At 38.4% G+C, this 26350-nt stretch overlaps 1 long non-coding RNA gene across 5 annotated transcripts in view; it reads right to left on the bottom strand.

Annotated features, from left to right (window-relative positions):
* LOC121830330 (uncharacterized) overlaps positions 1 to 25726 on the bottom strand; it is a 41237-nt gene extending 15511 nt beyond the window's left edge. For 2 of the 5 annotated variants that reach the window (XR_013052355.1, XR_013052358.1), the window contains exons 1-5: positions 25481 to 25726; positions 18489 to 22624; positions 17652 to 17743; positions 10654 to 10806; positions 9506 to 9623 (exon numbers count right to left, since the gene is read on the bottom strand). This is a non-coding gene — a long non-coding RNA (uncharacterized LOC121830330). The remainder of the gene's footprint in view (positions 1 to 9505; positions 9624 to 10653; positions 10807 to 17651; positions 17744 to 18488; positions 22625 to 25480) is intronic. The other 3 variants (XR_013052356.1, XR_013052357.1, XR_006073517.2) reach the window with 3 other exon arrangements.
* Between the last annotated feature and the right edge of the window lie 624 nt (positions 25727 to 26350).

Genomic DNA, 26350 nt, shown 5'->3' with positions numbered 1-26350 from the left:
CTTTATAATATACACTGGAAAAATAAAACAGAACAAAATCAAAGTTTAAATAAATGGAGCAATGATTACTTTACCTATCCACAAGGGTTCAGATCACACATCTCATTCTTAGTTATCATAAACAAGGTGAAGATAGAGTATAAAACTATCATTGTTCTGTGAGTCTATTCTATCAATACTATACATGTATTGGCACACATATTTATATATGCATATGTAATGAATGTCACTGAGTAGATTCAATACAAAATAGAAATTTATCTATCTATATATGTACACATGTATTTTAATAATCTAATGTATAAGTAACAAAGTTTCATGATGATTATGTCTCAGTAATCACAATCACTTCATTATGCTAACCATCGCTCCTACCTCATAGATATTTTGTTTTCATTTTCCAGTGATCATGCACTAAATTTATCATCATCAAAAATAATTTACCAAGACAGTCATTTAAATTTTCAAATGTACATAGTACCAAAATAATTATAGTCCACCACGAAATTTAGAATATTATCTAAAATCATGATGAATGGATAGTAGGGAGATAGTTTATGTCATACTGTTAAAAGATAGGAATATATGGTGAAATTAATCATAAAAAATTGTAAAACCTGATAATAGGATGATTCTATTACATACAGTATAACCATTGCAATAACTTTTAATCAAATGCAGTCTGAAAAGAAAAAGAAAAAAGTACAAACAAAATTAAAGTACTTGGGGTTTTTCCTAAATGTCTACAAATACTGAAAAGTAAAGAATAGTGGGAAAAGGGAGCTATTTTGTTCCATGCATATTTAAACAGCATTTTACTTCTAAACTCTTTGGTGATTAGGAAAAAAAAAATTCTCTTGACCTAGGACTTAGAGCAGATCATCCCACAGGAGCATGTCATCATTCTCTGTGATCCATTTGTCTACCTCAGCTGGAGGACTAAGAAAAGATTCTCCTAGTTTTTATTAACTCAGTATGATTTTTAAAATGCAATGGCAACATTCATGATTCTGATGCAAATCCAATTAGATGCATTCATTTACTTTTACGAGTTTGATAATAATGCCAACATTTGGAATGTGTTTTCATGCTTAATAATGCACATCACTTTCTTCTCCAAGGCAGTGCCTAAATAATAAGGCATCTAGGCATGTTAACAAAAGAACTCATTTAGTTAAAACTCCAAATGTTTTAGAACTTTTTAATGTACAGATTGTCTCTCTTCTCTCTCTCTCTCTCTCTCTCTCTCTCTCTCTCTCTCTCTCTCTCTCTCTCTCTCTCTCTGTGTGTGTGTGTGTGTGTGTGTGTGTGTGTGTGTGTGGTGTATGTGTGTGTGTTAGAGATCTGTTGATAAATTAGTAATCTACTAAAAAATCTGGAACTTAACTCATCCTTGATGGCAAGATGTGCATATATGTTCATAAGGGTTAAAGGTAAATATAGATACACATTTCAATAAAACTTCATATGTATAATTATACATCAGATTGCTACAAAATGCATATTTTCCAGTTTAAATTATATATGAAAATCTGTTTGTAGACCTCCAAACCATTTTAACTCACTACATACATTTTTTCACAACACAGAACCTTTGTATCTGATCCATTTTTATTCTTTATTGAGTAGGAAGGGGTGAGAGTGCACACAGCTATTAAAGCCTATTAAGAGACTGTGCCTCACAAGTACCTCTGCTCAGTGAAGTTCCGTACTGTGGAAATTTTTCAATCATGTCACAAAAGACACTATAAGAAAACCATCTTTGTGAAATTTCTTTCTGTTTCTCATTTGTGGATTCAGCATTTTCCTGGAATCTTTCTATACTTAATGGGTAGCAAAAGGGGAAGAAATATACTCTCTGGGGCCATGGGAACTCATTAAACATAGTTGATGATGTTATAATACAGAGTGGGGTTACAAAGAAGGGGGTTAAGTCTGTATGCATCATTTAAACTACCAACTAGATTCTCATTCTTAAAGAAATCCAACCAGGTCCATCCAAGAGATGGCTCAGTGGGTAAAGGCCCTTGGTTCAACCTGGATGACATGAGTTAAGTTTCTGGGGCCCATATGGTGGAAGGAGAAAATAAACTTTTCCAAGCTGTCTTACACACACACACACACACACACACACACACACACACACACACCACACTAAATAAACACATGTAATTTTTTTAAAAGAGAAATCCAACTAAATACCAAAGAAATTGAGAACCAATGGTGATTGGTCCTTCTTATCAGTTGTACTCGTTCACATCACATAGCAGGGAGAATATAAATATAAAACACTGAAGCCGGGCGGTGGTGGCGCACACCTTTAATCCCAGCACTAGGGAGGCAGAGGCAGGTGGACCTCTGTGAGTTCGAGGCCAGCCTGGGCTACCAAGTGAGTTCCAGGAAAGGCGCAAAGCTACACAAGAGAAACCCTGTCTCGAAAAAATCAAAAAAATAAAAAATAAATTAAAAAAAATAAAACACTGATTAGCCTGTGGCCAGGCAGGAAGTAGGCGGGACAAGGAGAGGAGAATTCTGGGAAGTGGAAGGCTGAGTGAGGGAGACACTGCCAGCCTCCGCCACGACAAGCAGCATGTGTAGATGCCGGTAAGCCATGAGCCACATGGCAAGGTATAGATTTATAGAAATGGATTAATTTAAGCTACAAGAACAGTTAGCAAGAAGCCTGTCATGGCTATACAGTCTGGAAGCAATATAAGTCTCTGTGTGTTTACTTGGTTGGGTCTGAGCTGCTGTGGGACTGGCGGGTTAGAGAGATTTGTCCTGACTGTGGGCCAGGCAGGACCAAAAAACTCTAGCTACAGTTCAGGGTACAGAGTAGAAGTTAACTTGTGTGCCTAGGTCTAGATGAATGTATTAGCAAGACTACAGCCCAATATTCATGTAAATCTGTTGAAACATCATCTTTTTCAAGTCACATAATAGTCATCAAAGCCCAGTTACCAACTAAGACCTCCCTTAGGCTACAGGACTCTGTCTCATCATTCAACCCCAAAGGCAGTATGAATACTACATGTGGAACTTAGCACATTGTCCAAGTATTTCTTTACGCCTCTCTTTTTCTATTATGATGAAAACTTGACACATATAAAATGCTTAATGCATGCAGATAGGTTCTGTGAACATAAATATCAAACAGTAGTGTGTTCATCTGAGACACTCTCTTGCTATTTCAATCATGCATTGTTTCCTTAGAGAAACTCTGCATGGGAGGATATGGATCATGTGCCCTGACCAGATTACTAGAGACTTTGCTGCAAGTCAAAATGCACTTAGTAGTGGCCTTGAGGTTTACAGCAAGATACACAAACCCCCGGAACCCGGACATGCAAAGGCCGTATCCCTTTCTGGAGTCATCTGTGGTACTGATAATAAAAACAAAGACAAGAAAGATGAAGTTTTCTCCATAATCAGTACAATTCCTACTTCATATCACAATTCTAACCACTAGTTAAATTACTTTAAGAAACATGGAAAAGCTCTAGATTTTAAGACTTTAAGGTAAGCTAAGAAAAAAATGAGTAGTGCATCAATAATTGTTCTACCTTTCTGGAATTAACCGTATAGTCTTTTCAAAATCTCCTGTTCTTGAGTACAACTAAGCTAAAACTCTAAAAATGAGTGGTCCTGTGAAAACTCAGGCACTGGCCAAACATGCACAGCCATGTGACACGTTAAGTGAAGGTCCCACCACAAGCTTCTAGAATCTCCACAAACGGAGCCTGAAGCACAGAAAAGAGCCTGTACTCACGCTTCTCAGAACACAGCTCTAAAACCATGCAAATTATCCTGCATCAGCAGGTGGACAGTTTTGAGGAAAGCAGGCCTCTGAGAAAGAAAAAAAAATTAAAAACAAGGGAAATAAAACACCTGCATTGGCAAAGCCTGTGACTACCTGTGTTTGGAGGAAAGGAAAATGACTGAAACTTAGAACTACCTGGAAGCCTGGAAGATTATTTCACTTTTCTATATATTGAGCTCTTTTTAAGATACACACAAAAAAAATAATAATAATAACTGCCTGGTATGTTTAAGGCCTTTGCTATGCTGGGAGCTGCTGTGGTATTCCAACTGGGAAGGAGGTAGATGAAAAAGCTGGAGTGTGGTTGAGCCATAGCCTGAATCAAAACCATGTACACAGTACAGTGCATGGAGCTTGACCAGTGCTTCTCAACCTTCCCAATGCTGCAACCCTTTAGTACAGTTCATCCTGCTGCGGTGACCGCTAACCATAAAATTATTTTGTTGCTACTTCATAACTGTGATTTTGCTATGGTTATAAATCCTAATGTAAATATCTGTTATGCAGGATATCTGATAATTGATCCCTGTAGAAAGGTCATTCTAGCCCCCACAGTGGGACACGATCCACAGGTTGAGAACCACTGCTTTAAAGCAAAGAAAAAAAATGCTAGGATTTTGAAAATCATTCCCGAAAGGCTATTAATAACACAGGATTTTAGCACACAAGCTCTTTCAATTGGTACTATAATTGAGCAACTTCAGTAAAAAGATTTTAATGGTGTTAATTTAAAGACGCAAACAGCAAAAACTGGAAGTAAAATAATTTTAACTCATCATTTTGTAGCATATGGTAATGAAGAGGCAGAGAGTGAGAAAGAAAGAATGAGCATAACAGGAAGTTCTCACAGGTGCTGGGATCGTAACTCTTTTCTGTCTATATTTAGGGATATTTATTAAACTTCTTCCAGGAAAGCAATGCTAAAAAATTAGCATTTTGCCTCAGACACTTGCAGATGTCTAGGGCACATGTTAATTTGTGCTCCGGAATAATCACATCCAAAATTTTAGAATTGTGTGGATCTGTGCATGCACAAATATGTCATCTAGAGGAACAGCAGCAATTTGATGAGATCAAAGGGGAAAAAATGTTCACTTTAGAACTTAAATGAAGAAAATTCTGTATTCAGTTAAAAGCTCCAATATCAATGAAGATGATACTGGAAGCATTGGAAGGAAAGGCCATCAGAAAAAGGCTATCAGGGACTAGTCCCAATCCCACTGCCTGCCAGGGGGCCCCCTAAACAGTTCAAGCTAAACAACTGTCTCGTCTATCCAGAGGGCCTAGTCCAGTACCATTGGGGCTCCTCAGCTATTGGTCCACAGTTCATGTGTTTCCACTAGTTTGGCTGCCCATCTCTGTACATTTTCCCATCATGATCTTGATGTCTCCTGCTCAGAATCCCTCCTCTCTCTCATTGATTGGACTCCTGAAGCTCAGCCTGATGACCTTGCCTTGGAGGAGGTGGGAATAGGGGTGACTTGAGGGGGGAAGGCTAGGGGATGGCAGGAGGGAGGAGAGGGGAACCTGTGGTTGGTATGTAAAATGAATAGAAAATCTCTTAATAATAATATTAAAATGTAAAAAAGAAAACTGGTGTCAGCTAACACAAGAATAGATGCAAATGCAGGCCATTCTTACAGACAAGAAAAGCTGAGACATGTAGAGTAGAGCCACATGGAAGAGGAGTCCACTTCAAAGAAGAAAATACAGAATCAGAAAAGAAAACTAATTGTGGAGCATTGGAGATTCCATGGAAGGCTAGAAATTGTAGGGAATGCTACAAAAAGAAACAGAGAAAACAAGAACTATTGAAGAAGGCTGAGGGTGGGAACAGTGTTAGGAGTGCCATAATTGACTAGGAAGGTGCATATTCTTTAGAAAGCAGACATCTGAGGCCATCATTAAGCTTCTAATAAACCATAAACACTACCAGACACAACTTAAACCCCTTCCTGAAGGGTGAAAATATCCATACACGTATTCCAGGTCTCCTGAGCATGTGTAGCTTCCTTGTTTTCCATAGAACAATGGATCCTTCCTAAGCACACTGTGAGTAGGTACACCTCTTGATCACTGATGAACACAGTCAGAAATGGGAAATGAATTAATACTTGATGTCTGTCAGAAAAGGCTATCACCAGCTTGGTACATCTTTACATTCCATGTCTCACTAACACATCAATAAAAAGGTTCCAGCAATTAAAATAATCTTTAAAATTAATAGCAATAATATTGTCTCTAAAATTAGTGAAACCACAAAAACACACTTCTCTTCATAAAACACACTTCAAACCATAAAAACACACAGTTATTCAGATTCAAATACTAGTGTTATGAGATATTTTTGTCTCATATCCTCAATAAATATCTAAATTTGCAGAGAGTTCTCATAATGCATTTTAAGTTAAGCATTATCTTTGTGTTCCAGGTAGCACACTTGGCATGTCGCACACTGGTAACTGCTTCAGTATTTACAGTGAGCATTTACAAGTACAGTATTACTCTTGTGAAATTTACATGACCTAGATCCTCTTTATTTAACAATGGAACTTTTTTTTTTAAATTTTGCCTTCTGAGAGGAAAAAAAAAAGAGAGAAAGAGCTTGCTTTTTTTTTTTTTTAATGAGTCCTGGTTCAGACATTGTTGGTAATGGTCTGTTTTTGCCCTGTGAAGACACTGCCTATGAGAAGGTTTCTTGCAGGCTCTTCAGAGGGAACTAACATCTACATATATCTGGCAGAAGCACAAAGAGTAGGAATTCTTTTCATTCCAGAGTGGGGTCACTATGTAAGACTATATCCTCATAGAGTGTCAGTTTCACTGAAAGCATGTATATCATGGAATAATAGAAATAGAAATATACTGATGTACTCCAGTTCCTGGTTATGCAATTTAATTTGGAAAACCACAAAGTAGACAGTGAGAGGGGGAAAAAAAGAACAGAGTGAAAGGGAAGTATGAGAAAAGCATAGTGAAGCCAGGCATATCAAAGATAAAGGGGAGTGGGGCAGGAAGGCACCCACTTTCCTGAGGAAGACATTCCTGAACCCCAAAGTTGCCAAAAAAAACCCTTCGTTTTTGAAGATTTACATATACTTCCAAGTATGTACAAGCTGTAAATATTCTAAAGGTAAATATTCTAAGATGAAGTTAAGACCCTCATTTCCCAAGTGAGGAAGCTAATGATTCCTGAAGCCCAGCTTTGTCACCTATGAAGTGGGGACCTTACTGCTTATACCACAGTCTGTTTAGCCATACTGGAGACTGTGGCTACTGTGCTGCTGTTGACTTTGCTTGCTTATCTCTAGTCCCATGTCACTACATGATGATGCTGAATGGTGATGTTAGGGGCTGGGGATGTCGTTCTGTATGCTGTGAATGTGTTGCTCTGATTGGTTGATAAATAAAACACTGATTGTCCAGTAGCCAGGCAGGAAGTATAGTATAGGCAGGATAAGCAGAGAGGAGAATTCTGGGAAGAGGAAGGCTGAGTCAGGAGACGCTGCCAGCCACTGCCACCATAAAAAGTAAGATGTAAAGATACCAGTAAGCCACAAGCAACATGGCAAGGTATAGATTTATAGAAATGGGTTGATTTAAGATATAAGAACTAGATAGCAAGAAGCCTGCCACAGTCATACAGTTTTAATTAATATAAGCCTCTGTGCGTTTACTTGGGTCCAAGCGGCTACAGGACTGGCAGGTGAGAGATTTGTCCTGACCATGGGCCAAATGGGACACAGGAAAACTCCAGCTACAGTTAGGGTCCTGAAGAAGTCCCACAAAAGACCACCATCCACATTTGTAATCAGCAAGAGTGTTTATTACCTTGAGAAAGTTTCTAGCATGCTGAGGCCGGCCATCTCACACAAAGGCAAAATGATAACAACCCTGAGAGGAACTTGCAGGCTCCTTTTAAGCACAGCCAAGGGGAAGCCCTAAGGCAGCTAGGTCACTTTATCTACAATTGGCTTAAGCGAGTGGCAATCATCTTTAGTATGTTCTAATTGGCTAGGTCTGGCAGGGGCTAGTTAAGGCTACAGTTTCTCCATTTGGGGGCAGGCATGGACAAGTCCCAGGCTTTGTCTTTATTTGATTATCACTTTGAGCTTGCTGACTGTGGCTCAGACCTGGCCTAGACTGACCTGATATTGCATGTACCAGACCTCCTTGTCCTTGCTGTCAGGGGTATTGGCAACTGATTGTCCTTTATTTGTGGCTCTCTCAGAAACTGCCTGTTCAGTCTCAGGAAACTGAAATTGAAGCCTGATCTCTAAGAGAAGACTGAGCAGCCTGTTATGGTGTCTGCTCTGTCCTCTCAGCGGCATGGTGCCCTCTACTTTCCTCAAGAGATTTACTGAGTGGAGATGTTTTGTTTCTAATTATGTTGCCCTAAAAAGGACTCAGGGCTAAAACCCTGGTCTGAGTTACTGGATACTAGTCTTCAAAGATTAAGTACTGAGTTTCCAGAAAGCTAAAGTGAGTGTTGTAAGTCAAATTCACTTTCTTGGAGGAATGGAGAAAAAGGTTGAAGAGAAATGGGTGGGGGAGGGATCTTTGACCTTCTTGTTCCTTTAACAGAAGCCAGTTGATACATACAAGCTTCTACCTCAACAACCTCCCCTGCATCTGACATCTGACACTACTGCAAAACCCACCCCACTGTGGTGTCACTGTTGACAGGAAGTGTGTAGCAACCATCCACCTCTCACCTGTCAGCTACAGTGAGGAGTGAACATCTGTAAACATTAAAGGGCAGAGCTAGGGAAGGCATTGTTTCTTGACACCTGCAATCATCTGCTTCCTTGTCTCCAGTTCATTAGATATGTAGATTGTGTGCTCTTTCTGTTGAGGAATTAGTGGATTCATAACAACAGAACAGGCAGACAAAGAAGCTGAGTGCTCCACGCACATACAGATATGCAAACAGTAAAGCAAATGAATTGTGTGCAGTGAAGAGATGTCTTTGGAACTGAAAATGTTAAGATAATTATAAACATTAATGCAATACAGTATTTGTCGTTGACTTCCCTTTTCCTTTAAATATACAAGCAGTGCACTTTCCCAGTGTTCTTTCTCTAGCACTCTGCCAGGTTAGCTCAGTCACACAGCCACCATCAGTTACAGTTTTATAAACAGGTCTGGGTTCCTTTGTGTACAAGCAGATTACAAAAATCATCAAGGAACCACAGAGTATAAAAATGGGATTATTTACTTATAAACAGGAACCCTAGGTTTGAATCAGTCCAAAGGGAATGTATGTTTGGCTTTGGATTTATAACCATAGCATCTCCCAATAACAAATAAGAGACATGTACAAAATATTTGTTCCAATTTTAACTTTATGAGGAAATTATAATTCCCTCCTCTATATACAGGAAGCACTTTTGTTGCTGGGATGAGAGCTCCAATCTATGTGGCAACATAAAGTCGATGCCTCAGAGCCAATTAGAACTATCTTATTTCTCTGTTCCATTTCCGTCTCTATTTTTAATATATTTTTATAATTATGTGTATATCTGTGCATGTATCTGTGTATACATGAATGTGGTAGCCTAAGAGGCCAGAAAAAGATGTTGGATCTCCCAAAGCTAGAGTTACAGGGAATTACAATTGTGAGCTACCAATTGTGTGTGCTGAAATCCAAACTCAGGTTTTTAGAAGAGCAAAGAACATCCTTACCCATAAACTATCCCTATAGCCCATTGTGATACATCCTGTAGAGATGAGTCCGAGATTGGCAGCTCTGTGTCAGCTTTTCACATTACCAAGTTAAATATTATTTTTCTCCATTTGTTCTCTGAAGGAAAATAAAGAAGTGGGTTGTCAGACAGCTGGGACGTAGCCATTCATTAGACAAGGAGTGTTATATCAACTCAGTGATTTTGCCTTCCTGAAATGACCTACAGTCTGAACAACTGTGACAGCCATCATTTCCCTGTCTTTTTAAATGTGAAAGTCAAATGTCCTCATCATGACTATTATCTGCACTCAGGCCCTTTCTCTGTGTAGTGGTTAATCATTTTCAGTTTAATGGATTTAAAATCACCATGGAAACACATGTTTGGGTATGTCTAATAAGAGTGTTTCCAGAAAGGGTTAACTGAGCAGGAAGGACACCCTCTGAATGTCTGTAGTGCTCACCTATGGGCTAGTGTCCTGATCTGAATAGGGAGGGAGAAAGTGAGCGAAACAGCATCACCATTACTCTCTGCCTCCTAAATGGGGACGCTATGTGACCAGCCACCTCACACTCCCGCAGCCATGGCTTTCCCTCCACGGTGGACTGTACCCTTCTTAAACTATAAATCTTCATCCCTGGTGTTGCTGTTCCTCAGGTACTAGTTACAACAATGAGAAAGTAATTGGTACTCCTATATGTGCTGTGTGTGTGTGTGTGTGTGTGTGTGTGATACCCTATGTTTAAAAAGTCACAACCAGTATTCACAAAAAAACCTTTATCTCCATATCAGCACATAGAGAGTGTTTGTTAAAAAAAAATAATAATAATGCAAAGGAGAAAATGGTCTGTGGAAGAACTCATTGGGATTTTATGCCTATTCTTCATTAATCCCTTACTTGAACTTCTAGGAAAAAGTGAGTAGATGACCATTCCCAGAAAAACATTAGATAATTGTAGGCAAAGGTTTCTGTCATATAAACATAAAATGGACAAGTATGAGTGGCTTAATAGTTATTGCAAAATAGTAACTTTGTAGATTGGAATATATCTGTGGATATTTCCAAGCATTGTTTTTCCAAAATATTTCAGAATGCAGTGTTTGAAATTTTAATTTATAGTTAATCATAAACAAACAGAAATATGTTACTATGAAGTCATCCCACTAGGCATGGTGACATATGCCCTTAATCCCAGCACTCCAGAGGCAGACACGGACAGATATCTGTGAATTCAAGATCGTCATGGTCTTGTCCAGGATGCTACATAGCAAGTTCCAGGTGGCCAGGACAACAGTGAGACTCTGTCTCAAAAAAAAAATTAAAAATTTAATTAAAATTAAGTTATACCACTGAGACATAAAAGCTAATGCATTTGAGACAGATAAACTATTATGCTAACTTAATCAGTGACTTCATTTTCCTCGACTAATTTCATTCATACCAATTGCCTCCATTAGTCCCACTGGAACAAATGAGTAATAAGATTTCTAGTGATCTTTTCATATGTACAAGTACAGAGTCAGAATAGAAGACCCGTTTTATCAGTGACTGGTTTTGTTTTGTTTTATTCTTTCATGTACTACATCACGACCCTAGTTTCCCCTCCCTCCTCTCCTTCCAGTCCCTTCCCTCCCCAACATTTCCTCTCCCCTCAACCCACCCCTCCTCTATTTCCCTTCAGAAAAGGGCAGCCCTCCCAGGGATATCAATCAAACATGGTATATCAAGTTGCAATAAGACTAGGAATCCTCCCCCATAATAAGCCTGGACAAGGCAACCCAGGAGGAGGAAAAGGATCCCCAAAGCAGGCAAAAGTGTCAGAGACATTCCCCACCACCACCACCATCATTAGGAGTGCCACAAGAAGACCAATCTACACAACTGTAACATGTATGCAGAGGCCTAGGTCAGTCCCATGAAGGCTCCCTGGTTGTCAGTTTGTTCTTTGTGAGCCCCAATGTACCAAGGTTAGTTGATCCTGTGGGTTTTCCTTGTGGTGTCCTTAATCTCTCTGGTTCCTACAATCCTTCATACCCCACTCCTTCAGGATTCCCTGAGTTCTTCCTAGTGTTTGGCTGTGGGTCTGCATCTGTTTCCATCAGTTGCTGCGTGAAGCCTCCCTGATTATGCTAGGCTCTGGTCTATAGTATAGCAGAATATCATTAGGAATCATTTCACTGACTTTTTTTGCCAGCCATGTTTGGTAGGTCTCTAGGCTACCCATCCTCTGGTTCCTTGCTCTCCAGGCAGTGTCAGGGATGGGCTCTCTCTCTCTCTTTGCGTTGGTCTCAAGATGGACCAGTCATTGATAGGCCTCTCTAACAATTTTGTGTCACCTTTATTCAAGCACATCTTGAAGGTAGGACAAATTGTAGGTCAAAGGTTTTGTGACTGGGTTGGTGTTCAAATTTCTTCACCAGAAGACTTGCCTGGTTACAAGAGATGGCTGGTTCAGGCTCTGTATTCCCCCATTACTAGGATTCTTATGTAGGATCACCCTGGTAAATTCCTGGGAATTTCCACTGTGCTAGATTTCTACCTTACCCCTGAAATGCTCCCCAGTTCCAGGTGTCTCTCCCAGCACTCTCTTCCTTCATCTTCCCCCTGCCTGATCCTATTTGCTATTTTTAAAGAGAGAAGTTGGAATTGCAATGAAAAACTTATTCCTGAGGCTTCCTCTTTTTCTGGCATCCCTCTACCAACTCCATGGTGTATATCATCAGTGATTTGTTTGGAGACACAAAAATCCCTATGTATAATACTACCAATGATGGATACCAAATTTCCCTTTTCTTGAATGTGAAGTGATGTGCATATTCACTGAGGAGACTGAACTATCCTATGAATTTTTTTTTGTTTTTTTGAGACAGGTTTTCTCTGTTTAACAGTTCTGGCTGTCATAAAACTCTCCTTGCAGACCAGGCTGGCCTCAAACTTGGAAATATCTGCTTGCCTCTGCCTCCCAAGTGCTGGAATTAAAGGTGTGCACCACCACTGCCCGGCCTGTGAAAGTTTTTCATCTATAACTTACTGAAAATCTGTTCCATGCAACTCTCTCCCATCTATTTGTGGGTGGCTGAGAAAGAAACATTTAAAAAAGTTGTGATAGATGATGTGATAAGCACAGGAATACAGAAAACAAACTTCAAAAATCATAATTTCTAATAACAAGCCTATGGGTTCCTCATTGACCCAAACAAGTACTTGGAATGTATCATATGTTACTCTGTCAGCTTCTATGACTGGCTGCAACCTTAAGAATATAGTCCCAATCCCAGCACTCTGGAGGCAGAGGGAATCTTTGTGAATTCCAGGCCAACCTGCTCTACATAGTGAATTCTGAGCCATCCAGACTTGCACAAGTGAGACGTGTTCCAACGAACAAAATAATAAATAAGTATAGTTCCATAAAAGACAAGGTCCACCTTTCTGCCAAATCTACTGCTTTTATATAAATGTAGTTACCCTCTTCTCAGCAAATAAAAACCACCAGATATATAATACTAAAACTACCATTTTAATGTTATGCATTTACTTTCATTAAGGATTTCCATTTTTTTCCCAATCTCCATCCAAGACTAACTGAAGGTGTGATTGCTGAAGTTTTTACGTCATCGATACTTGTCGCTGAAAATAAATATTCTACTATCAAAACGTAACTGGCCTATCAATTTTGCTGGTGATGCAGGAGGCAGAACAGAATTCGAGCTTTATTCTTTCTCAGCTAAATTGACTTTGCAGCTTGGAGAGTAGCAGAGATTTATGTGTTAGTAGATGAAGTGAGTTGGTCAAAGACAACAAAGGATGCCAATGCCAGTGAGCCCACAATGGTCCTTAATTTTGCTCTTGTGTAATGTACTATGGGCTGTGACAAGTTGAAAACATGCAGAGGAGACAATGCTTCTTAAAATGAATTTGAATTCCAGATGTACGCTGTCCGAACAACTGAACAACATGATATCTCTTCTTATGAAAGTCCGAATTAAATTATCTTATTAATCATTAGCTAACAATAAGAATTATTAAATATCTACTATATTTCTGCCATATAAAAAAACACTTGCACTGCCTCTGTTACAGTGTTTCCATTTACAAAGCAATGTTACACATATGTGTATTTTTTCACAGTTTGGAATTGTCTATTACACAGATGGAGAAAATGTATCTGGAAGCTGGATCAGGATAACCAATTTAAGTATAGGTGCAATGATAACCTGGGGGTAGGCCTTACAACTTTCTCCTCCATACTTTTTATTACATCCAACTGACTCTTGTTACCATAATGGTTATGGTGTGTAAAATCTTCATGAAAACTGATTAGAAAACACTAAAAGATTGTCCTCCTGAGGTAGGCAGAATCAACTTCCATAAGACCGTGGTGAAGATATTTTAATCAACTGATCCATAGATAACCTGACTTTACATGTGATTCTGTTTAAAGAACTGCAATACAGTTCTTATTAATTTACATTACATTAATGGTCTATCCCACTACAATTAATATCAGAATGAAACTGAGCCAGTCAGCCTATATCCTCCGCAGATATGGCAGGTCCTCTTGCACATTTCAACATGAGAAATCACTTCAAAATGATGGTTACAGGCCATCTCAAGCAGTTAAAAATATCAACACAAAGCATGAAAATGCAAGGAGCATGGGGATAACTAGATACCAATAAAAAAATTCTTCCAGGATTCAAGCAGAGAGAAGGCAGTGTATGTTTTTGCTAGGCCTCAGTTAGGAAAATGCATGCCAGTAACTCTAAATATTCACAATTTTCTAAATATCCATGCTTGTCTACAAATTTTTTAGTAAGAAACTTAGAGAAAGGAATAAGAGTAGAAATTTATTCACCCGTACATACTCTTAATGTTAGCAGCAATGTCAAAATGTTGACAAAAAACACATTGGTGCACAGATGAAGGGTCAGGACACCCATGAGGATGTTTGATATCTTTAACTCTTCTCTTGCTATTTGACTATTTTATATTGAGGAAAGCTTGGAGATGGGAATACTAATTGGCACAGGGAAAGGGAATATTTTGGGTTTGGGTTTCTCCCACTGAATTCTGACTAAACTACTGAGGACTTGTTCTAAATAAAATATCAATTATATATTAATCTGGATTCTCCAGAAAAGACACACACACACACACACACACACACACACACACACACACACACACACACACGACTGTGCTGGTTAGTGTCTGTCAAGTTGACACATGCCAGAGTCATCAGGGAAGAGGGAACCTCAGTTGAGAAACTTACTCTAGCAGATTTGCCTGGAGGAAAGTTTATGGGGCATTTTCTTGACTAATGATTGATGTGGGAGGGCCCAGCCCACTGTGTCAGTACCAACCCTGGGAAGGTAGTTCTGGGATGTGTAAGAAAGGTATAGGGAGCAAGCCCTGAGGAACAAGTCAATAAACAGCATTCCTCCATGGCCTTTGCTTCAGCTCGTGCCTTGAGGAGACCCTGCACTGATTTCCCTTCATGATGGACTGTAATTCAGCCATGTAAGCCAAATCACCTCCCCATGTTGATTCTGGCCATGGCTTTATCACAGCAATGGTGTATCTGTATCTGTTTATAGATAGTGTATATATTATATACACATATATACTAGGATATATGTTCTTTATATATTAGAAAGATAAATTTACTGATATAGAGATTAATATGGAAGTATCTATAGCATAAAACAGATGAAGTTTTATTACAAGGAATTAGCTCGTTCAAGTAAATGCTGAGCTGTCCCAGATTTAGCCAACTAAAGGCCCAGGAGAGGCAGCAGCACAGAGTTCTAACCTGAGTTCAAAGTCCTGAAGACCAAGAGCTCTGGTAATGCACAAGCCTGAAAGAAGTGCAGGGTGGAAGAACTCTGTCCTACTTGCAATAGAGTCAATCATAATTTTTTTCTCTCTTTCAGTCTTCTGTTGACTGGCCAAGGAGGCTCACCCACATAAGAGAGCAGTCTGTTTTCCTCTGTCTGCTGACCCAGATGCTAATCTCATCCAGAAACACCCCAAACACACCACCCCAGAATGTTCAAACAAATATTTCAACATTGCATGCATGGCCCAGTTAACAGGTAAAATTAACTGCCACAGATTTTATTTTATTTTCCATAAATACATAAAGTAAATTAAGTAAGTAAACTAAATTAAAATAAGTCTTAAAGAATAACAGGCAAGAACAGACGAATCAAGAAAACTGAATGTATCTGGAAAGTTTCTCTGGTTCTGCCAGGCCCCCACAGTCCCGTGGTCCCCTTATAAAATAATCACTCAGAACCTTATACTATAATTGCTTGGTCATTAGCTCAGGCTTATTACTGACTAGCTCTTACACTTAAATTAACCCATAATTTTTATCTATGTTTAACCATGTGGCTTGGTTCCTTTTCTCAATTCGGCCTTGTCATCTTGCTTCCTCTGTGTCTGACTGGCAACTCCTGACTCAGCCTTCCTCTTCCCAGAAGTTTTGTTTGCTTATCCCACCTATACTTCCTACCTGGCTACTGGCCAATCAGCATTTTATTTATCAACCCATATTATCAGAACAGTACTCATTCACAGCATACATAACGACGTTCCACAGCAATGGAATCCACATCTTTTATTTTGACCAGGTCAGGCACACTGCACTTTTCATGTGAAATAGTATGCCTACTCAAATGACAGAAAGAGCGACTCAAGGGGTCTGAGGATGTAGTTCAGGTGACACAGTGGTTGCCCACACACATGCAAGCCCACGTTTGATCTCAGGCACTGCACAGACTGGGTATGATGGTACACACTTGCCGTTCAGTCACCTGGGAGGTTAAGGCACAAGGATCAAATGTCCAAGGTCATCTTCAGCTTCATAGTGAGTTCCAGACCAGCCTGGGCTACATGAGATTGACAAAAGGGAAGAGATGAAAAAAGGAAGGGAGGGTGGAAAAAATGAGGGGAAGACGAAGAAAGGAGGGAAGGAGGGAGGAGGTACAGAAAGAACAATTCACAATATACCGTAGTCATATTCTGCTTTAAGCAGTCCATTTAGACACATTATTCCTGTTCTGTGCTACAATAGTGTTGTTCTTAAACTAGAAATATCTTTTGATCATTGTGATTTACAGTATCCTTAAATATTTATGCAGCTTATTTATTTATTAGAATAATAAAAGAAGTCTGTATTACAAAGCTACTGTGTTTTAAGTCTCCAAAACTGAATTTGATAAAAAAAAAATATGTGTATTGCTGGTAGAATAATCTTTATGACTATTTCTCAGCAATAAGATCAACCACTTAATAAATATGTCACATATTTATGTGACTCACACTTCAAGAAATTGCCCAACAGATTACCCAAGAGGTGATGGTCAATGTGGTATTACTTCAGTAATGATAGGGGTTTGAGCTTCCAACTTTAAGGTCTTCCAAATCAGGGATACTGTTTTACTCTGAAGGGATCATCTTCACGTCTGGATTATAGAGCCCTGCAACTATATTCAACTTCTAAAGGAATTTTGAGCCCAAATGCATTAAGAGGTGGATACTATAAGAAAAGTCTCACTTTTTGTTCCATGAGAAAATTCTCACTTTAGGACCAATAGAAACACGGTGCATTATTATGTTTTAGGAACCACTCTTCCTGAGACTTTGGGGGAAAAAATAACAAAGATTGAAGGAAGACATGTGGCTTTCAATGAAAATGTTGTTACACTATCTGTGAAAAAATGAGACCTGACAGTTGAGAACACGTCTGTCTCAAATGACCTACCAATAAACAGCAGAAAAGAGAGAGAGCAGCTGCATGAGAAAATGCAGACACTACCCAGAACATGAGCTATGCCAAAAGCAGAAGAAATGCAGCCCGGATGTACAATTCACAACAGCAATCACACGTGCATGTGTGGCCCAAAACAATGCGTTCAGTCCTGGGGTAATCAAGAAATGATTATGGTGACCAGTGGATCCTGACTGATTGAAATGTTGGTAGGATAGGACAGTATTTAAAAATTCCTTTAACCAGAGAGAGAGGGGGTAATTGGGAGTGAATATGTGAGTAGTTTTTTTTTTCTATTCAAATGCACACATAAGATCATACAACAGGCAACAGCCATCAGGTTAGTATTGATGCAGAACTTTAAGTCAATACCTTCATCTAGTGATGAGTGAAAAGGGAAGCTTCCGAACTCCCCAGCTGGAAAGAGGGTAAATAGAAATCCTTCCAGGAGTTTCTATGATTCTCTGCAAAGATTTTTCAAATCACTTCTTAAAATCATTCTTTTACAATCTGATAGCTCAAAAAAAAAATCAAGTCCCTGAGATTTCCTTAGGAATTATGGCTGCAATATTACAATTTTAACAGTCATTGAATCAAATTGTAGAGTTTAGCTGACTTGGTAATTTACTTGCTGTGAGCTAATGTGAAGCAATTTACACCAGTTTAAAACCAAAGCCTTCTAAACATGGCCTCTGTCTGAATAACCAATGGAAACTATGTATAAAGTAGGCAAAATGAAATCTAATCATATGCCCATGGACTTGTCATTGAAAACTGGCTTTCCATTCCTGTCAGGGCATTTGCTGATCAATACCCATACAGATTGGAAAGAGAAACTTACTGGACTTGGGGACAGAAAAGCACTGTGATGACAGAAGAGACACACTTCTATCTCCAGCCTTAAGAAATCACAAGAAATTGCAGACACTATCACCAGGTTCATTGAAACTAATGCAATAAAATAATAAGTGAGGGCTGTGTCCACCATTACCTCACAGGAAGCTTTTTTCATGCAACATGAAAATTAGCTTAGAAAATTAGTTTTTCAAAAAACTTCTGAATTCTATCCCATTATGATCTGTTTAACTCGCATGTGATCCTTTCTGTTTGCTTCTAATATCATTTGTCTCCAAAACAAACAAAATTAACAAAACTCTCCTTTTCACAGTGACTTCAGCTTTAGTTTAGCCTTCTTAGTTTAGCTCTTACCTCATGGGAAGTCCTGAGGTCCACCTTCCTTCCACATAGGTACTGAAATAAAAATGCTTTATTTCGGCATTGGAGCAGTGCTGTAGGCTGTCTTTCTGTGAATATGTGTTGCTCTGATTGCTTGATAAATAAAGCCATTTGGCCTATGGCAAGACAGGTTATAGGTAGGCAGGAAATTGAAGAGAGAGAGACAGGAAGAAGAAAGAGAGGCAGAACAGACGCCAGCACCACCAGGAGAAGCAAGATGTGAAAATACTGGTAAGCCATGGCCATATGGCAACTTACAGGTTAATAAAAAGGGTTAAGTTATAAGAGCAGGCTAGCAGGAAGCCTGCCATAGGTCGTAGAGTTTGTAAATAATGTCAAGTCTCTGGAAGATTATTATACAAGTGGCTGAGGAACCTTCCAACTACAGAGCAGTGGCAAAAGCATTACTCTGATCAAGGAATATAAAAGATATAACCACAACTGATCAATGAGCTTGTGTTGTAAAGACAGTACCAGTATAAGTAGAAACAGTAGCATTGTTGATGGTAATAATGTTGAGGACAAAAGAATGATGATTTTTGGTGCCCACCAAAATATTAGTGATTAGTGTAGGACCTAAAGAAAATAAGCAATTAGGACTAGTCATTGATATTAGAGCAAAACAGAACAAACAAAAGGGAGAAACTAAGTACAAGTGGAATAATGGAAAAGAAATGGGGAGATGAGACACTACCAGACAAGCATACAGGAGAAAGACAGGCAGAAATGCAATAAGATAGTTTAAAGAGCCCAATCCTCAAGAAGATTGCAGAAGGGAAAATGTCCAGGTCCAAACCAAAACACAACAAACTGGATCATCTGTGCCAGAAAGATAAAAATGTAAGGGGAGGAAACAGGGCAGACAAAGTTGGCTCACAAAACTAGGTTAGATAAGAGATGTATAAAAATGAAGGAAGAGAACATGATGGAAAAGACAAAAGAAAGCTTAGTTGTCTAAATATTTCATCTGCTCTTTTCTGAGTTAGTAATTCTTACCCAAAAGGATCTAAAAAGGTCAGTAATCATAGAAAGTCAAAAAGTATAAAAAGAGGGAACAGAGTTAAATGGGATAGAAATAATTCTTTAGATAGAGCACTAAAAATAGTGGAAAAGAAAAAATAAAAAAGATAAAGAAAACTGATGCCCCATCTTTGAGGTATGCCATTGCTGTAAAGATGGCACCAAATCTTCACCATATGTGTTAGTCATGGTTCACTAAAGGAACAGAACAAATAAATATATACATTAACTAGGATGACTTATAGGATATGGTCCAGGTAGTCCAACAATAGTTGCCTCCTAATGGAAAGTCCAAGAATCTAGTAGTTAGTTGTTCAGTCCAGGAGACTAGATGTCTCAACCATCTCTCTCTGATGCTGGAGTCCCAGAGAAGTTCTAGAGAGCTGCTCATCTTCTGTCTTTGCTAACATCCTGAAGAAGTGGCTTCTAACACCAGTGAAGGAATGCATCAGCAGCAGGAGAGAGGGACTTTCTAGCAAGAGAGAAAGCAAACAAGCAAAAAGCAAAAGCTTCCTTCTGTCTTTATGTGGACTACTACCAGAAAAATGTTGTGCAAACTTAGAGAAGGTCTTCCCACCTCAGATGGCCCAATCAAGAAAATCCCTCCCAGGGTTTTAGCTGATTATCTATGTAACCGCTACATCATGTCACCGCTCACATGGGAAGGGAGTGAAGATTCTGTCTCAACACGCTCACCTGGGCTGGGGTGTGAGTCTGTGCTCTGCTGTCTTGCTTTTCCTAGCTATTTGGTTGGATGTTGTCTCCCAGTGAGAGCACAACCTCTATGCTGTTTCACTTCCCATGCTGTTTGCCCCACAGACTAAGAGGGTATGGACTCTGAGCCAGGCAATGGTGGCTGTGGCTGGTCTTTCAGCCTCCAGGTACGAAAGAGCATCAGCAAGCTTCCCAGGGGCATATATTGCCTTCTCCAGTACTTCACTTAAGTAAGACAAAGTGAATGGTCATACCAGTTCTATTACAATTTTAAGAGTCTATGAAATCTTTTTCCGTACATTATGTGGTATTCTCAAAATCAAACAGCGTGAGTAACACAAGTGCAAAGTAGTGATTGTTCACATGTGCAAGCTCTCAGAGGAGGCCCCAACAACCACGTCTGTAGATGTGTCTAAATTTGATTTTGAGATGCATCTCTGGTTTTTAAACAAAATGTCAGTATATAGTTATAAAGTTCAAAATGCATTTTTTTAAAACTCAGAACCATGTTGTGAAAGACTTCAGGGAAAACTGAATTTCAACCAATGCAAGTATAAGATCAGTGGCTTCCATCAGGCTGAAACCCAGTCCAAGGAAATCCAAGGAAAAGCATCAGAATGAATCCTCACTATCTGCAGTCACTCCTGCCAGAGGGACCTTCACTCTTATACATAAAAAAAAAACACTGAACCATCCAGAATCAGTTACAGAACGTCCCCAAAATGAATGATCAGACACCAACTAAAATAACTGAAAGGATCCCTTGAAGCATATGGAATTAATAACATAAAATATTAACTGCATATTGACTTATATTTTCGTATAGTTCTTTATCACTAGAAAAAAACTGTCAAATTAATACAGATACAGGTATAAAATACACAACAATTAAAACAGTTGTAAAGGCATGCCTATGGCTTAAATTTGTGCTTAAATTCCTTAATATTTAAGTAATTGCCTTTTATTTCAAATGACATTTAAATATTAATTTTAAAAATATTAAAAATGTTAACTTTACAATAAAATTGTTTTCCAAAAATATATCATTTTCATGTCTGCATTTACTAGACCTCCATTCTCATGAAGCTGTATCCCATCTCCAGACTTCCGACAGCCATTTTCCATGAATTTGAAAAGATTAGCTTTTAATCACATCAAAGAAGCTGCCTTTTAATCATTTATCCCATAGACTTTTTTTAGCTTCTTATTTATGGATTTCCCTGCAGCTTTTGGAACACTTTTCTTCACACTAGTGCTAGTCTTTGTTAAACATCAAATTTCCTTAAGGATCTATTTCCCCCCCTACCCCCGCTTTTTTAATATCATACTTGGTGTCCTTAGGTATCTCTTTAAATCTGAACTTGCTCTACAAACAGATGCGACTTTGCAGAAGTGTGATGCTCCTCCAGCCTTAGTTACACAGTAAGGATCCTTCACTGTTGTCTCTGTTTGTCAAAATGGCTGGACCATACTGCAAAGATTAGTGTGACAAAATGCTTGGTGCCGATTTGTACTTTGATTTATCTGTTACTATTCTAGAATGTCGGACATTAATATGTACATAACTTATAAACTGACTCAGTGTTGGCAGAAAGGCAGAGATGTGTTTGTATGATTTCTTTCAGGAACCTCTGTGGCCTTCCTTGGAGTCTACCATGAATGTAAATCTACATTTACACATACATTTATTATATTAATTAAATCTAATTACATTAATTTAAATCTTAAAGATGTTACACATAGAAAAGAACAGAGGCTAGACAGACAAAGATGGTGATATTATATTTGTTTGAGATAGGTAACTCAAACTTCAAAATAAACCGTAGTGAACAAGTAAAATACGATTTTGTTTTAAAACATGGTGTAAGGTCCTTCAAAGTTATTAAACTTGAAAAGAATACTGCAACAAAGGCCATTTTGGGTTTTGGTATTTATGTTAAATTTGGTTTTGATTAGGGGGTGTTACAAAGACAAAGGGTGGATTCGAGGGGGTGGGAAGATAAGTGGTTTCAGAATGCATGATATGAAATCCACAAAGAATCAATAAAAAATTTTTTAAAAGAAAACTTACTTGCAATTTTGCTTACAGGGTCCAGGAACCACAGGTATTAATAAATTGGTCCATTCTAAATACATTTGTTGATTATTTGATATTTCAGGGGTGTTAAGATGAAAAGACTCACATTAGATTTCAAGGGGTTGAGAAGGCCATCCATTTCCATTTCAAGTGTTAAAATATTCAGAACAGTGAAACGGTTCAGTGTTTGAAGTTGACTGTCCTCTGGGCATGGTGGTCCCTGCCTGTCAGGCCAGCACTCAGGATATAAAAACCAGAGAATCATGAGTTCAAAATCAGCCTGGCTGTGTAGACAGACCTAGGCACAAAATAAATTAAAAGTTGAAAGAAAGAAAATAGATTATAAGCACATAATCATTCATGCATTCAACATCAAATAATTTGGGATATATTACCTGACTTGCAATTTGCCAGGCTGGATACTGGTAATACAGAGATCAACAGGGCACGAAGCAGGACTTCTCAGAGCACACACAATCTTGTGCTAGGAGATGTGCTCTCGGCGCATAATAAAAATAAAAAGAAGCCCGGAGTTCTGCCCATTCAGAAGTCAACTTTTGAAAGTGACATGACAAATGAGATACTTCACTTGGTAAATAAATAAATAAATAAATAAATAAATAAATAAATAAATAAATAAATAAATAAAAGAAATTGGAACCAGAAGTCACAGAATATGATAAAGCATGGGGGAACAAAATAAAGCAGGATGAGCCTTGTGAAGAAAAGCCTCCTGGACTGGAATGCAGTGTGAACACAAGCAGGTGGCATGAAGTGAGACTGTAAAAAGCCTTACACACCACACACAGATTCCACTCTCATCATGCATTCTTAGCAAGTGAGTAGCATGTTCACAACTGTATTTTAGACAAATTAAAGGACAGAGAAATGTTTAGATATTTGGATTAACAGGACACAAATGACAAAAGGTAGTATCAGGTGATGGAGAAGATACAGGGAAAGTTGTTTTCATTTATGTCAGGCTCGAGTGACTGTTCCTCAGCACTCACCACTGAGACAAACTGTCTGACCCTGCCGGCTACTTATAAAGTGGAGAATTTGTTTATCTTTTATTTAAATTTTAGGGATTGAAAATTTAACATTGGATGCCTGCCCCCACTGATTTGGCTTCTGGTGAGAGTAGCAGATGGTGGCCCAGCATGGTGGGAGCATGTGTGGAAAACAATGGTCACATCTAATATAGGAGAAGAGAAGGCACATCCCTAAACTCAAGGATCTCTCATTAGGTACCACTTTGTGAAGGTTCATGGCCACATGTTTATAAAAACATTGTCTTATTTCTTATTTTATATATCTCTGTATCTTGAGCTACATGGAGATTTCTTGGGCACAAAGGGGCCACATTTGGAAAATGTAAAAAAGTGCTTCCTTGATTAAAATGGCGTAGCATTTGTGTATAGGCTGTGCACACACTCTTAAAGCCTTAAAGCCCTTGTAGATGAATTAGAATACTGAATACCATGCAAGTGCCATGTGATGCTTGTTAGGTTCCATTGCCCTAGGAATAGTGGAAAGAGTTTTCACACGTCCAGTACAGCTGCAATTCCTCCCCTGCAACATTATTTTTGTGTATGTGTTATGTGTGAGATGGGGAGTCAGAGGACAATATTGGGCATTGTTTCGTAGGAATCATTTATATATTTTTTGAGACAGGGTCTCTCTCTGGACTTGAGTGCACCAAGTAAGGCTTTTGGGTAGGTAGCAAGCACCAGGAGCCCTCGTGGCTCCATCACCACAGCACAGTGATTACAAAAACACCACAATCATGCCTAGCTTTTTAAAACATTTTTATAATGTTTTAGTGTCGGGTATATATGTGCATATGTGCATATCATAGTATGCATCTTGTAGTCTCCTTCTACGAGTCCCAAGGATCAAGCTCAGGTATTCAGGTTTGGCAACAGCTGTCCTTACCTACAGATTCCTCTCCCCAGCTTCTGTGTGTGCCTGTGTGTGTGTGTGTGTGTGTGTGTGTGTGTGTGTGTGTGTGTGTGTATGTGTGTATGTGTGTGTGTCTGTCTGTCTGTCTGTCTGTCTGTGTCTCTGTGTGTGTGTGTCTGTGTGTGTACTTTGTATATTGAACTCTGGTACTCATGCTTGCAAGGCAAGCATTTTATTTACAGAGTTTTTACCCTGGCATATTTCCCAAATATTTTCTTTTTATCTGCAGTTTGTTGAATCTGAAGATATGGAATACAAAGATATTAGTGGATTGTATACTTAATAAAAGAAAATAATAGCATTAAAGAGTTATGAAAATCTTATTGTACTGTTAGCTTAGAATTATCAAGTATTTATTAATTTATTTCATTTATTTCATACAAAAATTGAGCAAACTGAACTTGAATGATACAGAGATTGATTCAGTTTTCCTTTGCTTGTCAATACATCCATCTCCAAGATTAGTGTACAGATAATTTAGACTTGTAAATATTAAATACATATTAAATATATTGTAGGAGTCACCATGATTTTCTGTCATTATAAATGGACATAAAAGCTGAGTGGTTAATGCTGTAGGTTGGATTCTGTGTGTCCCTTGAAGGATCTTATGTAAAGATTCTATTCATAGAACAGCAGTATTAGATACTAGAGAAACAAACATTTACAGATAATGAAAAACAAATTTATTTAAAACAGATTTTGATACACATAAGGTTTTATAGCATTTGTTAAAGATGGAAGCCTATTTGTATGCTAATGAGATGGATGGGCTTATTTTTTGGACATAAAGAATTAAATCTTAACTGAGTATTTGACACATGGGACATAAAGCATAGTCAACATTTTCTAAGTTATTTGATGCCTAATTTTGTAATTGTCAATGTTGAGAATCCTATCTTACATAAATACACAATGTAAAATGGCAGAAGTATCTGTGGGGTCATTTCAGAAATTGCTGGAAATCTACCCTAATGTGAAGCCAAAATACATTTAATGATATTTTTATGAAGCAGAAGTCAGCAACTTAAACACAATTTTGAGAATCAAACATTCTAAAGTAATACAATCCAAAGATACACTAACTTAATACTTACATACTAAAAAAATGATAGTAGGAAAAGATTTGAAAGGTCTTAAATTAAAAGAGAAGAAAATATTGTGCATAGAGTTAAAAAAGCGCAAATCATACCTGCACTACTGTAGAAATAGGCCTTCACTTGAGTCTCATCCCCAGGGCACTCTGGAGCACAGGCTGCTAGGTGTTGGGACCAGTTCTCTGTTCTCTTCTCTTATTAAGTCAGTATTGCTGTTGTAAAAAAAAAAAAAAAAAAAAAAAAAAAAACAGGTAGGAAAAACAAAGGACTACAGTCTTTGGATACATTAGCTCTCACTGCGTACACTGGCATATCAACATTGTTGCCAGGGTTCAAACTGGCTTGATGAGAAACTGAGATATCTATTTCAGAGACATTCAAACGTGCTTTGCAAACCAAACATTTTACCTGGCACAACATTCAGTTGAATAGTAAATAAACTCCCTGGTGATGGTTACAAAGTACTAAGAAGATAACTAAAATGCTGACCTCTATGTGCACACCATTCAAAGTTGTTATGAAAAGGAGCATGAGGTGATTTAAAGCTCCTGAAGTTAGCATAGAGCTAATGTTGCAGGGCACAGAGGTCAGCAGATTTAGGGTAGCACAAGGGTCTCCGTGCCCTAGTGCTGAGTTCTATAAAGTCCCTATGACATGCTTCTAGCAAAGATAATAGGTCATTCCTACTATGATTTTTTGATATATAGCATTCCATCCAAGGTAATTAGATAAAAGGCACTAGCCTACTATCATGAAGCAAGTACTTCTATGTGGACTGTCAGGTAGAAAATAGCTATGAGTTGCGTCTGAGATGTGAAGGAGAGTCTCTAATCAACAGCCAGCTAAATTGGGGTTCTCAGTCTACAGCCACCTAGAAATGACCTCTGCCAACAACCCAAGCTCCTGAACTAGCTTGCAAGTTTCCCAGTATCCTATTATCAGGATAACCAATTGACCAAAAATAC

This window comes from Peromyscus maniculatus, chromosome 6 (assembly GCF_049852395.1).
Source record: "Peromyscus maniculatus bairdii isolate BWxNUB_F1_BW_parent chromosome 6, HU_Pman_BW_mat_3.1, whole genome shotgun sequence".
Taxonomy (NCBI): domain Eukaryota; kingdom Metazoa; phylum Chordata; class Mammalia; order Rodentia; family Cricetidae; genus Peromyscus; species Peromyscus maniculatus.
Note: the sequence above shows the minus strand (reverse complement) of the source record. Positions and strands in the feature narration are given on the sequence as shown.